We start from the raw sequence: 13,303 nt of genomic DNA on the forward strand, positions 1-13,303 counted from the left end.
GCCACTCACCACTCACACCGCTACTCGCCACTCACTCATCACTCACACCGTCACTCACCACTCACACCGCCACTCACCACTCACACCGCCACTCACACACATGAACACACACACGTACACACACACGTACACTCACACACACACACGTACACACACGTGAACACACACGTACACTCACTCACACGTGAACACACACACACACGTGAACACACGTACACTCACACACGTACACACACACGTACACACACACGTACACACACACGTACACTCACACATGCGCACACGCACATACACGTACACACAAAATCATACGTACACTCACGTGAACACACACACGTAAACACGTACATTCACACACGTACACATGAAATATGGGAATTGACGGCAGGAACTTCTTGACGGGTAACACACTTTTATTAAATCCTTTAGGTATCACAATACAACGTGTGGTCTCTCTTCTTCCTCCGACACACTCCACTAATCTCGTGTAAGCTCTAGGCCTCTGGCTACACCCGATACACTTGACTCGTGTAGACCCTATGCCTCTGGCTACACACAATATACTCGACTCGTGTAAGCCCTATGCCTCTGGCTACACAATACACTCGACTCGTGTAAGCCCTATGCCCTGGCTACACATAGTACATTCGGCTCGTGTAGACCTATGGCTACACCCACTACACTCGCCTCTGGGTTACACAGAGTCCCGGTCCCCTTAGGACAGCGGGGCTAGGTACCGCAGGGCTCTAGGTCTTCATCCCCGTCTTCCTTCTTCGCTGATTACACCCTCCCCTTACGCCTGTGTGCATCCCCTTTTATAGCCCCTGCTCACGAGGGACGGAGCTGATGCGGCGTCGACGTGAGCGTCGTTCCTTAATGACCCAATCACGACGCACTCTCTCTACGATCCGCTTTCCCCAGCGCGTGTTAACATTACTCCACCAATCACACTGCGCTGCCACCTGATCACTCCCTCTCAGCGCGTCACCACCTACACAGCCAATCATCACGCACTGTGCATACGATCCTTAATCCCAGCGCGTATCACCTCTACATCACCCCCTCCCACATAGCTTGCAGCCGGCCCGGCTGTTAACCTACAACACAACATAACGCAACGCAGTAATAAAGAACTCCACATCCCAGTGTGCCCCGTAACACAACAACAACAACATAACACAACCTTAAATATGAAGCAATATACAGCCCGACGAACAACACAATAAAAGCGAACACCGTAAAACGAACGCGCCAAGTGTCACTGTGACCCACGCAGTGCCGAGGCGCTCCGGCTGCCTCGACTCCGCACGTGGTAGGTTACACAAAGTAGCGCGACCTAGCGCGAGTCCGTCTGGCCGGTCCGTCGTATGGAACGGGACGTTGGCGACCGTCCGGTGTCTCCGGCAGCTCTAGACGGCACGGGTCGGGCCTGGAAGGACCGGCCCCGCCGTGAAGATCCGGCCGCCGGTGGTCGGCAGCAGTCAGTTCCGAGACACCTGGGAGCGGATCAGGCGGAGACATGTGAGGAGCAGGCAAGGACAATTCCCCCTCAGGGTCGTCGGTCACGTCACATGCTCGGCCCTCACGACACAAGGGGAGGCCATACGGAGGCGAGAACGGTTTCAGTCGGGAGGGGTGGACGTACCAACGGCGTTTCCCCCATTTTATCTGAACGCACTGGGGGCGTGCCACCCGCACGACCTCCACGGGTCCCCGCCATGGCTTCAACAATTTAGGCGACGTGGCCAAGGGTGCCTGAGGGCAATGCAGCCAGGCCTTGTCACCTGGTTCCCAATTGTGCACGGACACCTTCCGTGCCCGCAACCGCTCGTTCGCAATTTGGCGAGCCCGCGAATTAAGCCGTGCGGCCTCCCTTGCCTCTGTCAGTTTATGAATATTAAATTTAATATGCTCTGCCAATTTAGAATTAGTTCGTGGTGCGGGCAGACCCAGCTGCGTTTCCATGGGCGGGTCGGCTTCCCGACCGTACATTAGAAAAAACGGGGAAAACCCCGTAGCTGCATGGGGGGCCATTCTATACGCGGCAAGGACCCCAGGGACCTGCAGGTCCCAATCAACATGCGACTCACACACCTGCTGGCACAGCATAGAGGTCAATGTCCTGTTAAGCCTCTCCACCATCCCGTCCGTCTGCGGGTGGTACGGGGAGGTACGCACCTTTTTGGTACCCAACAGGTCGCACACCTCCTGCAGTAATTTACTCGAAAAATTTTTCCCTTGGTCAGTCAGCAAGCGTTCGGGAGCCCCCTTGTCCAGGACGTAGCCCTGGACAAAGGCGTCCGTCACAGCCGCCGCCGACTGGTTGGCGAGTGGCCACGCCATAGGCCACCGGGTAAAATATTCGACCCCCACCAACAGGTACTTATTACCCCTAGGCGTGACCGGAAAGGGCCCCAGAATATCGAGTGCAACGAGCTCGTTAGTGCGCGAGACCTGAATAGATTGCAGCGGTGGATTAGCTGCCACGGGCGGTGGTTTCCGTCTGGCGCACTCAACACAACCCTTCAGAATATTCACCACGTCGCCCCCCATTCCCGGCCAATAATAGTCACGCTGAAGCAGGGCAAGCGTTTTGTTAACTCCCAAATGCAAGAGGCGTTCGTGTGCGGCCAAGACAACCTTCCCCCTCACAGCAGAAGGCACCACAATCGCATGCCGCCGGGACAAACTGTCCCATCTCATCAACAGGCCCTGCTTAAGCTCGTAGGAGCCAGTTCGGTCGTGGCTACCTTCGGAACCCTCCGTCTTTCGGCGCAATGCCAGCAGGGAGCTGTCCGCCATTTGGAGACGGCCCCACTCAATCAACGACAGTGAGAGCAGCGAGTCCTGACCCCCTGGGGTAGCGGGACCATCCCCAATTGGTGTGCTCGCGGTCGCAACCAACGCCTCCCTACCTTCCGTAACCGGAGGTTTACAGCGCGCCGATCCCGATAAGCACGCACATTTGTGACAAGGCAACAACCGCGACAGGGCATCGGCATTCGTGTGTCGCAACCCTTTACGGTACGTAGTCGTGAACTGATAGTCCTGGAGGACTTCCAACCACCGCGACAATTGGCCCGAGGGCTGGGCAACCCGTAATGAATACTGGAGCGCCGCATGGTCCGTCCGGACCGTGAAATGACGACCATAGAGATATGGCCTGAATTGTTGTACAAAAAAAACAATGGCAAGTAGTTCACGACGGGTGACGCAGTAGCGCTGCTCTGCCGGCGACAACACCCTGCTACCATAGGCGACCACCCGTTCGACCCCTCCAACGACTTGGGACAGCACTCCCCCAATGCCCGTGTTGCTAGCATCCGTGTCTAGCAAGAAGGGACTCTCAAAGTCCGGATAGCACAAGGGTGGGGCCCTTACCAAGGCGTCCCGGAGGGAGCAGAATGCAGCCTCCTCCTCCGGTCCCCACCGGAACTTCACTCCTTTTGCCGTTAAAGCGTGCAAGGGCTTTGCAATGGTGGCGAAGTGCTCAACGAATCGGCGATAATACGAAGCAAAACCGATGAAACTGCGCACGTCTGACACTGACGTGGGCGTCGGCCACGAACTGACACAGTCCGTCTTCGCAGGATCGGTAGAAATCCCCGAAGAGTCGACAATGTGACCCAAGTACCTCACGGATTTACGAAAAAGATGGCATTTGGCCGGTTTAAACTTTAATTTAGCCGATCGCATTTGCAAGAACACCCCTCTCAATCGCTGGAGGTGTTCTTCGAACGTTTTACCGAAAACAATGACATCGTCAAGGTAAATGAGGCACGTCTCCCACTGCAAGCCCGACAAAACCAATTCCATAAGACGCTGAAACGTCGCAGGAGAGGAGTGAAGTCCCATGGGTAACCGGTTAAACTGAAACAGGCCCCCTGGAGTCCGGAATGCAGTCTTAGGCTTAGACTCCTCGTCGAGTGGCAACTGCCAAAATCCGGACAATAAATCAAGAGTCGAGAAGTATCGCGCACCGGACAATGCATCGAGAGACTCGTCCATCCTGGGGAGCGGATATGCGTCGGCCACCGAGATCTTATTCAGGCGGCGGAAATCGACGCAAAATCGCAGGGACCCGTCCTGCTTTTTAACGAGCACAATAGGTGCTCCCCAAGGACTGGAAGAAGGCGAAATAATGTCGGCTTCCAGCATATCGTTAACTGCCGACTGAACATGTTCCTTCTCAGCAGGACTCAGTCGGAAGGGATTTTGCCTGACCGGTGCCGCATCGCCCGTTTCAATGTGGTGGCGTAGCAGGTCCGTGCATCCGATATCATACTTATGTTTACTGAAGACATCCGAAAATTCAATCAGCAACCCGCGCAACGCACCCAACTGTAGCGCTGACAAATCGTCAGAGTCCGCGCACAGCATATCAATCCAATCTAGGTCCTCCTTTGATGGTACGCTATTCGTGGGGCTCGGATCAGCCTGCGCAACCAGCCTCTCCTCCGCAGGGACCCGTGCCGCGTGAGCCAGCACGGTGCCCTGCTGAATGACGGCCGGCCGCGCCCCAGCGTTTAAAACCATGACAAACGGATCCCTGTCTGCCCCAACCAAAGTGTGAGCCACCGATAAATCGAGACCTCCAACAGCCCTATTAGAAGGACCCAAAAGCATGGCCTGTTCCGAGGCCTCCTTCCCCCATGGCTTCCGTAACCGGAGGGGAATCAACATTTGTGAACCCGGGGGCACGTGCACGGTCTGTGTTGCTAACGCCTGAATGGTAGCGCACGCCGTCCGAATTACATTAGGGCTCGTCAAAAATGAAATACGGCGACCCGATGGTAGTTCAATGCAACGCTGATCAATGAGAATTTTGATGGGCATTTTCGCCAAAAAATCAGTGCCCAATAGGCAAGGAACCGCCAGGGAAGATGAAACGAAAACGGGTCCCGACAATTTGATATCACCAATGCAAATGGACGCCCTAATCTGACCGATAATGCCCAACGATCCCCCGTTAGCGGCGTAAAATGGCACATCCACCGGAAGAAGCGGACGACATTGTACCGGGAGAATATTATAAATGAGATCCGAAATAATAGTCGCCGATGCCCCCGTGTCCACTAACACCCTGACCTCGACCCCATCAATCGATCCGGTAACGACGGATGAACCCGCTGAGGCAGCCACTATTCTGTGCCCCAATTCCGACCATTTAATGTCTCCCCGGTCCTGGCCGAACCCCCCTCTCCGAACCGAATCCCCGAATTCTACTCGGCTCTCCCTCGTCGCAACGCGACGACCCATACGTGTCGAGTATGCGGGCCAAGCATGTGAGGTGCCGCGACTTGCCGGGGTTTGCAGTGATGACTTGGGGCCTTGGTCGTCGTCCAGCCGAGGTCCCATGGCGCGCTGACGTGGGGCGCGGCAACCGGAGGCCACGTGGCCACGAAGGCCGCAGTTATAGCAGGTGATGACAGTAGTCGGAGATCTCGGTTGCTCCAGCTTGCGGGCCGCTCGCAGAGGCGAACGACCCCCCGACCTCCAGTCCCCCGCTCGTCCCGCGATGAACGCGTCCTCTCGTGGGCTGACGACTTGGGGCACGGTGTCAACCGGACCCGGAGTTGAGGGCACGGCAGCGTTGCAGACGACCCCCTGCTTCCGTTGAAGGACCTCGTGCGCTTGCATGCTCGTGGCGACCCGTAATGAAGAAATATCGGTGTCGTCGGCCGTGTTGATGGGGACCCCCAGGTCCTGCGCCAACTTGAGCAGCTGCTCCAAAACCATCGCATCTTGGCCCTCCTCGTCCATACGAGGGAACGCGGCGTCAGCGAGAGCGAGCAACGCCGTGCGGTAGGCGAGCACGGTCTCCGTGTCCGCCTTCCGTCTTGCGTAGAAATGATGGCGGCACGCCGAGGGAGGACCGTAGACTTTGGCCATGAGAGCCAGCGCATCCTTGAGCGTGGAGCGGTCCGACCTGCGTGCGGACGTGAAGGCCGCGAGCGCGTTGTCGTCCAGCATGGCAGGCAGTGCCCGCAGTGCCGTAGCGTCGGACCAGGCGGACATCTCTTGATGCGCCAAAAATCTGCGCTGAAATTGGCTCCAATCCCCGCCTTCCGCCTTGAATGCTGACAACGTGGGAAGGCGCTGCTGAAAGATAAAGTCGTCCTCCTCCTCGTGCTTCCTCTCTGCCCCCCCGTCGGTGTGTAAGATGGCGGCCCCAGTGGCGGGTGTGTGATGGCGGTCCGCCGCGCGCGTTGGTGACGTCAGCGGCCGCGCATGGAGAACCGCTGCCACGTGGTGATGGCCGTTCCCGCCAAAAGTTGGAGCGGATGAAATGGCGGGAATCGCCAAATCGTTTTGGCGGGAATCTGCAGGGCGACCCTGTAGCACGTCGGCCGCCGTCCCCGCTCCTCCCGACGAGCTGATCTCCGCCAAGATGGACGCGGCGGCGAGCAGCAGCTCCGCCAGACGGGAGTGTGCCTCGCGAAGCACGGTGTCAGTCCCCCGTCGCTCGACCGGCGCCGTCGGTGGATCCTGCCCCGTGGGCAGCTCTTCTTCCTCACCCCCTGATGCCCGCTGGCCCGCGTCGTCGAGGTTGTCCTCGTGGTCAATCCCGTGGGTCCGACGGTTCCTCCTTGTATCCATGCTTGGAGGACCGTTTCACTTCTGACGCCAGTTGAAATATGGGAATTGACGGCAGGAACTTCTTGACGGGTAACACACTTTTATTAAATCCTTTAGGTATCACAATACGTGTGGTCTCTCTTCTTCCTCCGACACACTCCACTAATCTCGTGTAAGCTCTAGGCCTCTGGCTACACCCGATACACTTGACTCGTGTAGACCCTATGCCTCTGGCTACACACAATATACTCGACTCGTGTAAGCCCTATGCCTCTGGCTACACAATACACTCGACTCGTGTAAGCCCTATGCCCTGGCTACACATAGTACATTCGGCTCGTGTAGACCTATGGCTACACCCACTACACTCGCCTCTGGGTTACACAGAGTCCCGGTCCCCTTAGGACAGCGGGGCTAGGTACCGCAGGGCTCTAGGTCTTCATCCCCGTCTTCCTTCTTCGCTGATTACACCCTCCCCTTACGCCTGTGTGCATCCCCTTTTATAGCCCCTGCTCACGAGGGACGGAGCTGATGCGGCGTCGACGTGAGCGTCGTTCCTTAATGACCCAATCACGACGCACTCTCTCTACGATCCGCTTTCCCCAGCGCGTGTTAACATTACTCCACCAATCACACTGCGCTGCCACCTGATCACTCCCTCTCAGCGCGTCACCACCTACACAGCCAATCATCACGCACTGTGCATACGATCCTTAATCCCAGCGCGTATCACCTCTACACACACACACGCACACTCACGTACACTCACGCACGTACACTCACACACACGTGCACACAAACGTACACGCACACACACACGTGAACACACATGAACACACACGTACACTCACACACACGTGCACACACACACGTATACACACACACGTGAACACACACGTGAACACACACGTGAACACACACGTACACTCACACACACGTGCACACACACGTATACACACACACGTGAACACACACACGTGAACACACACGTGAACACACGTACAGTCACACACACGTGAACACACACACACGTACACACACGTGAACACCCTCATACGTGAACACACACGTACACACACGTGAACACACGTGAACACACACACTTGAACACACACACGTGAACACACACTTGAACACACGTGAACACACACACTCACGTACACTCACACACCCATACACACACACACGTGAACACACACTTGAACACACACACGTACACACTCACACGTGAATACACAACAACAACAACCGCCATTCGCCATTAAGTGGTGGTGACGTCACCACGACGCTTGTGCCAGGCCAAGTGCACCTTGAGGCCACGTGAAGTGTCGAACGCCCGCTGGCAGGAGGTCACGGGGCAGACCCAGGTGCCACGGGTCGACTGACCGAGATGACCGAGATGACTGGCTGATGCACCACCTGTGCCCCCTACTGTACCAACTTGCTGTGCTTTAGCCACCCGGCGCTCCGCTCGTTGTTGTGAGCGTCGCTCCTCCGCCCTCCGTTGTTGTTGGAGGGCAACTGCCTCCAACTGCCCAGTAGCGTCCTTCACGAGCCTCCTCCACTGAGGCCGATCTTGACACCGCTGGTACCAGTCATCGGCAAGTCCACTCAGCTCCACGTCCTCCTGTACCACATCACTCCATCTCTTCTCTAGCCCGTGCCGCGCCCGTTTAGCCCCCTCGATCCGGCCGAACAAAAGCTGTTTAGGCATGCGGTGGCTGGGCATGCGGGCTACATGACCCAGCCAACGCAGCCTTGCCTGCCGGAGGAGCTCACTGATGGGACTTTGCCCAGATCTTTCAAGGACTTGTGAGCTCCTCACACAATCCAGCCTGGTTAAACCCATGATGGATCGTAGGCAGGCCAGCCTAAATGTTTCCAACTGGCGAAGATGCTCCATTAGGGGGGTCCACGTTTCGCAAGCGTAGAGAAAGGAGGGAATGACCGTGGCCGAGAAGACCTGAAGCTTCGTGCGGAGTGACAGACCAGGTAGCTTCCACACAGCGTTACGCAACCGATGAAAAGATATTGCCGCTCGACTGATTCGGAGTGAGACCTCTGCTGATAAACTGGAGCCGGTCATAAGCACACTGCCCAGGTATGGGAAACTCTCCACTCTCTCCACAACTGCCCCATCACCGATTGGGAGTTGTGGGGGTGGAGTGTCCGATGGTACAAAATACCCAGGCAGGTGCTTAGTTTTGGTGGGGCTGATGGTAAGGCCCCACCTCTTAGTGGCACGCTCCAGTCTCAGCAGCAGCGTCTCCAACTCCTCTTCTGAATGAGCAACTATTACCAAATCATCGGCATACATAACGTGGTTGACCAATAGGGAGCCATCCCTTGATCGCACCCGGGCGTCGATCAGCCTCCCATTATATCTGTACCAAATGGAAATTCCCCCGGTACAGCTATTGCAGGCTTCACGAACTACGCAGTCTAAATAGATGTTAAATAATGTGGGAGCCAGAGTACATCCCTGTTGCACCCCAAGGTGTACAGGGAAAGGCTCCTACTCCCGGCCACGTAGTTTTACCCGGGCCCGCTCACCATCATGAAGGTCCTTAATGATCGTGAGCAGAGGGTCAGGGACTTCGAAAGCACGAAGAACAACCCAGAGCCCAGTCCTACTGATGGTATCATAGGCCTTGACCAGGTCAATAAAGCAGAGATCTAGGTCTTTTTGGAATTCCCTACATCTCTGCTGTAGCAGACGGACAGAAAAATATGGCATCTGTGCAGGACCGCCCTTTCCTGAAACCGCATTGGGGCTCCGTAAGCCTCTCCTCAGCATGCCTAGCAAGGCAATGTGAACACACACACACACTTGAACACACACACACTTGAACACACACACACTTGAACACACACACACTTGAACACACACACACTTGAACACACACACACACTTGAACACACACACTTGAACACACACACGTACACACACGTGAACACACACACTCACGTACACACACTCACACACACGTGAACACACATATACACACACACGTGAACACACACACACGTACACACGCGTGAACACACACGCACACACACGTGAACACACACACACGTGAACACACACACACGTACACTCACACGTACACACTCACACGTGAACACACACGTACACACACGTGAACACACACACTTGAACACACACACTCACGTACACACACACGTGAACACACACACACACGTACACACACGTGAACACACACACTCACGTACACACTCGTGAACACACGCGTACACACGTACCGTACACACGTGAACACTCACGTACACACGCTCACATACACTCACACCAGTGGCGGCTCGTCAATAGAGGGCGCAGGGGCGCCGCCCCCATCAATATTCAAGAAATATACATATGCAAAATGTATATAAAAATACATAAATAAAATATTTTTTTCATACGATGTGCCGGCTGGTAGTAAGAAAAGCATCAGCATTTAATAAAAACTGGCTTTAATCGGTCAACTATTTTCTATGTTTTTCAATGTGTTTCATGCGGGGCGCCGGACAAATGGATGTCTATGTGAGACTTTACATTTTCGGACAGCATGTGACCTGAAGCTGGTCTCTAATTGGTTTCTTAAAGATTCTCCTCGGGGCGCAAGTCGTTGCGTCCCTGGCCAATCAGAATTGGATACATGTTATTTTATCCAATCTGATTGGTTCTCGTCACCTGTCATTCAAATTTACGCTGTAGGCCACTACTGCGAGTGCGAAGGCGACACCACTTTGACACTTGCTAGGCTGATCAAATTTTTTGTGTAAACAATGGCAGCAGTTCATCCAAATTCTGTAATTTATTTACAAAAAAACCCTTTCACAAGGCTTTCGCTGGAAGAAATAAAAAAGATAAAGGATCTCGGACCGGACCAACCCGATTTACAAATCCAGCAGCAGGCCAGTGACAGAGGACGAAGCTACACACGAAGCTTCACCCGCGCTTGTTATGAGAAACGGAGGTGGCTGGCTGGATGTGATGTTAGCAATTCTCTTTTTTGTTTTCCCTGTCTTTTATTTCAAAGTGTCGGCACTGAAGTTTTGTGGACAACGACGGGGGTAAGAGACCTCAAACATCTCTCTGACAAATGCAAACGTCATGAAAGTAGCTGCAGCCATATTGATAATAGCATGAAACTAACGTTTTTATGTTCAAGTAGGAAACATGCTTTTTGGTACTTTGGTCTGAAATGTATATAAAAGAGAAACATTTATGTTCAAGTAGGAAACATGCTTTTTGGTACTTTGGTCTGAAATGTACACACACTCACACGTGAACACACACACGTGAACACACACACGTACACGCACGTGAACACACACACGTGAACACACACACGTGAACACACACGTGAACACACACCCACACGTGAACAAACACGTACACACACTCACGTACACTCACACGTGAACACACACACGTACACACACGTGAACACACACCCACACGTGAACACACACACGTACACACACTCACGTACACACACACACGTACACACACACGTGAACACACACACGTGAACACTCACGTGAACACACACACGTACACGCACGTGAACACACGTACACACGTGAACACACATGTACACACACGTACACACGTGTACACACACGTACACACACTTGAACACACACGTACACACACACACGTGAACACACACACGTACACACACTCACGTACACTCAAACGTGAACACACACACGTACACACACGTGAACACACACACGTGTACACACACTCACACACGTGAACACACACACGTGAGCACACACACACACGTGAACACACACACACACTCACGTACACACACGTACACACACGTACACACGTGCACACACACTAGTTCCCCAGTTCACGAGTGCTTCTCCACATGGTCAAGACACGATCCTTCAAGCATCACTCACAGTGACCACCTAAAACACTAAAGCTGAAACACAATCAACGACTTCAAATACCTTCAAACCATTTCCAAGTATTCGCTCATAGCCGCACCCAAGTCTATTGTACTTGGAGTCTGCGTCTCTCTCTCTCATCACCACGGTGGCTATGAGATGTTAACTACCTTGCCTGGTCTACAGGAGGTTGTGGGTTCAATCCCGACCCTGACGATGCCTGCTGCTGTATATTTGGAGTCTGCGTCTCTCTCTCATCATCATCACGGTGGCTATGAGATGTTAACTACCTCGCCTGGTCTACAGGAGGTTGTGAGTTCGATCCCGACCCTGACGATGCCTGCTGCTGTATATTTGGAGTCTGCGTCTCTCTCATCATCATCATCACGGTGGCTATGAGATGTCGACTACCTCGCCTGGTCTACAGGAGGTCGTGGGTTCGATCCCGACCCTGACGATGCCTGCTGCTGCTGTGTATATACAGAAGTTGGCGGTGTCTCTCTCCCCTCTCTCTCGCCACGTGCTCCGTCACCATCACGATGGGCGTCACGGCCACGCGCGCGGTCCTCACGAGTTGAAGCGACGGGAGAGAGGGGAGAGAGCGATGCTTGAGCTCCCCCCCCCGTCTCGCTACCTTCGTGAGCGGCCACCACCGCTAAGACGGCGGCGGTGGCGGCGATGCAGACGGCGAGGAGGGACCCCAGATGCCTGCCGCTGCTGCTGCCGCTACTGCCGCTGTGCAGGAGCGCGGAGACGACTCCCATGGAGGTCATGGTGCTGGTGGGGTGTGGATCGTGGCGGCGGGGGAATCGGTTCGATTCACCGACACTCTTTTCCCGCGAGAGAAACGAGGCGGTGAGAGAGAAGGCGGTGAGAGAGAGTGGAGTGGCGTGTGGAAGGGTGAGTGGAGTGTTTCGGAGCGAGTGGAGTGTTGTGTAAGAACATGGATGCTACACCAACTGCTATTGCTGCTGCTGCAGTCTAACCCCAGCCAGAGAGAAGGACCCCAATGAATGATTAACCCAGCCAGAGAAAAGGACCCCTATGAATGATTAACCCAGCCAGAGAGAAGGACCACAATGAATGATTAACCCAGCCAGAGAGAAGGACCCCAATGAATGATTAACCCAGCCAGAGAAAAGGACCCCTATGAATGATTAACCCAGCCAGAGAGAAGGACCCCAATGAATGATTAACCCAGCATCAGTTTTTGTCTATCACATCAGGTTTTTGAGATATCAAATATTGCATTTTCAATAAAAACTGCGGAAAAAAAATATTAAATAAATGTGGATATCTACATAAAATGATATTGTAAACACACTATCCTAAACATACAGCACCATATTTTAACACTAAAGCAGTCACTGACTCGCAACAACTTGCAATCATAAGTGACAGAGTTAATTTCGGGTAAAATCAATGAAAATGGGGTATGCCGATAGCATAAAAATGAGATGTGATAGAGCAAATCTGAGATCAGATTTGGAATCAGCACCCTGAAATCAGTCTCAAACTACACACACCACACACAGACAAAGCTACCCCAGGTAGCCTCTAGAAGGGCTGTAGGGGCAAGTGCTGTTAGTAGCGAGTAGCAGCAGTGTCTATGTACTACACACACCACGCACAGACAAAGCTACCCCAGGTAGCCTCTAGCAGCGCTGTAGGGGCAAGTACTGTTAGTAGCAAGTAGCAGCACCTATGAAGGCCGGCACAGCACACGAGGGGGTGGGTGGCCAGCACCACGCCCGACCGCCTTGGTCTCTCCCCCAGTGCTAGCGATGTTTACTCCACACCGCCGCTACACCAG

Source organism: Lethenteron reissneri, unplaced genomic scaffold (assembly GCF_015708825.2).
Source record: "Lethenteron reissneri isolate LAM-NWPU_2019-01 unplaced genomic scaffold, ASM1570882v1 scaffold_1319, whole genome shotgun sequence".
Taxonomy (NCBI): Eukaryota; Metazoa; Chordata; class Hyperoartia; order Petromyzontiformes; family Petromyzontidae; genus Lethenteron; species Lethenteron reissneri.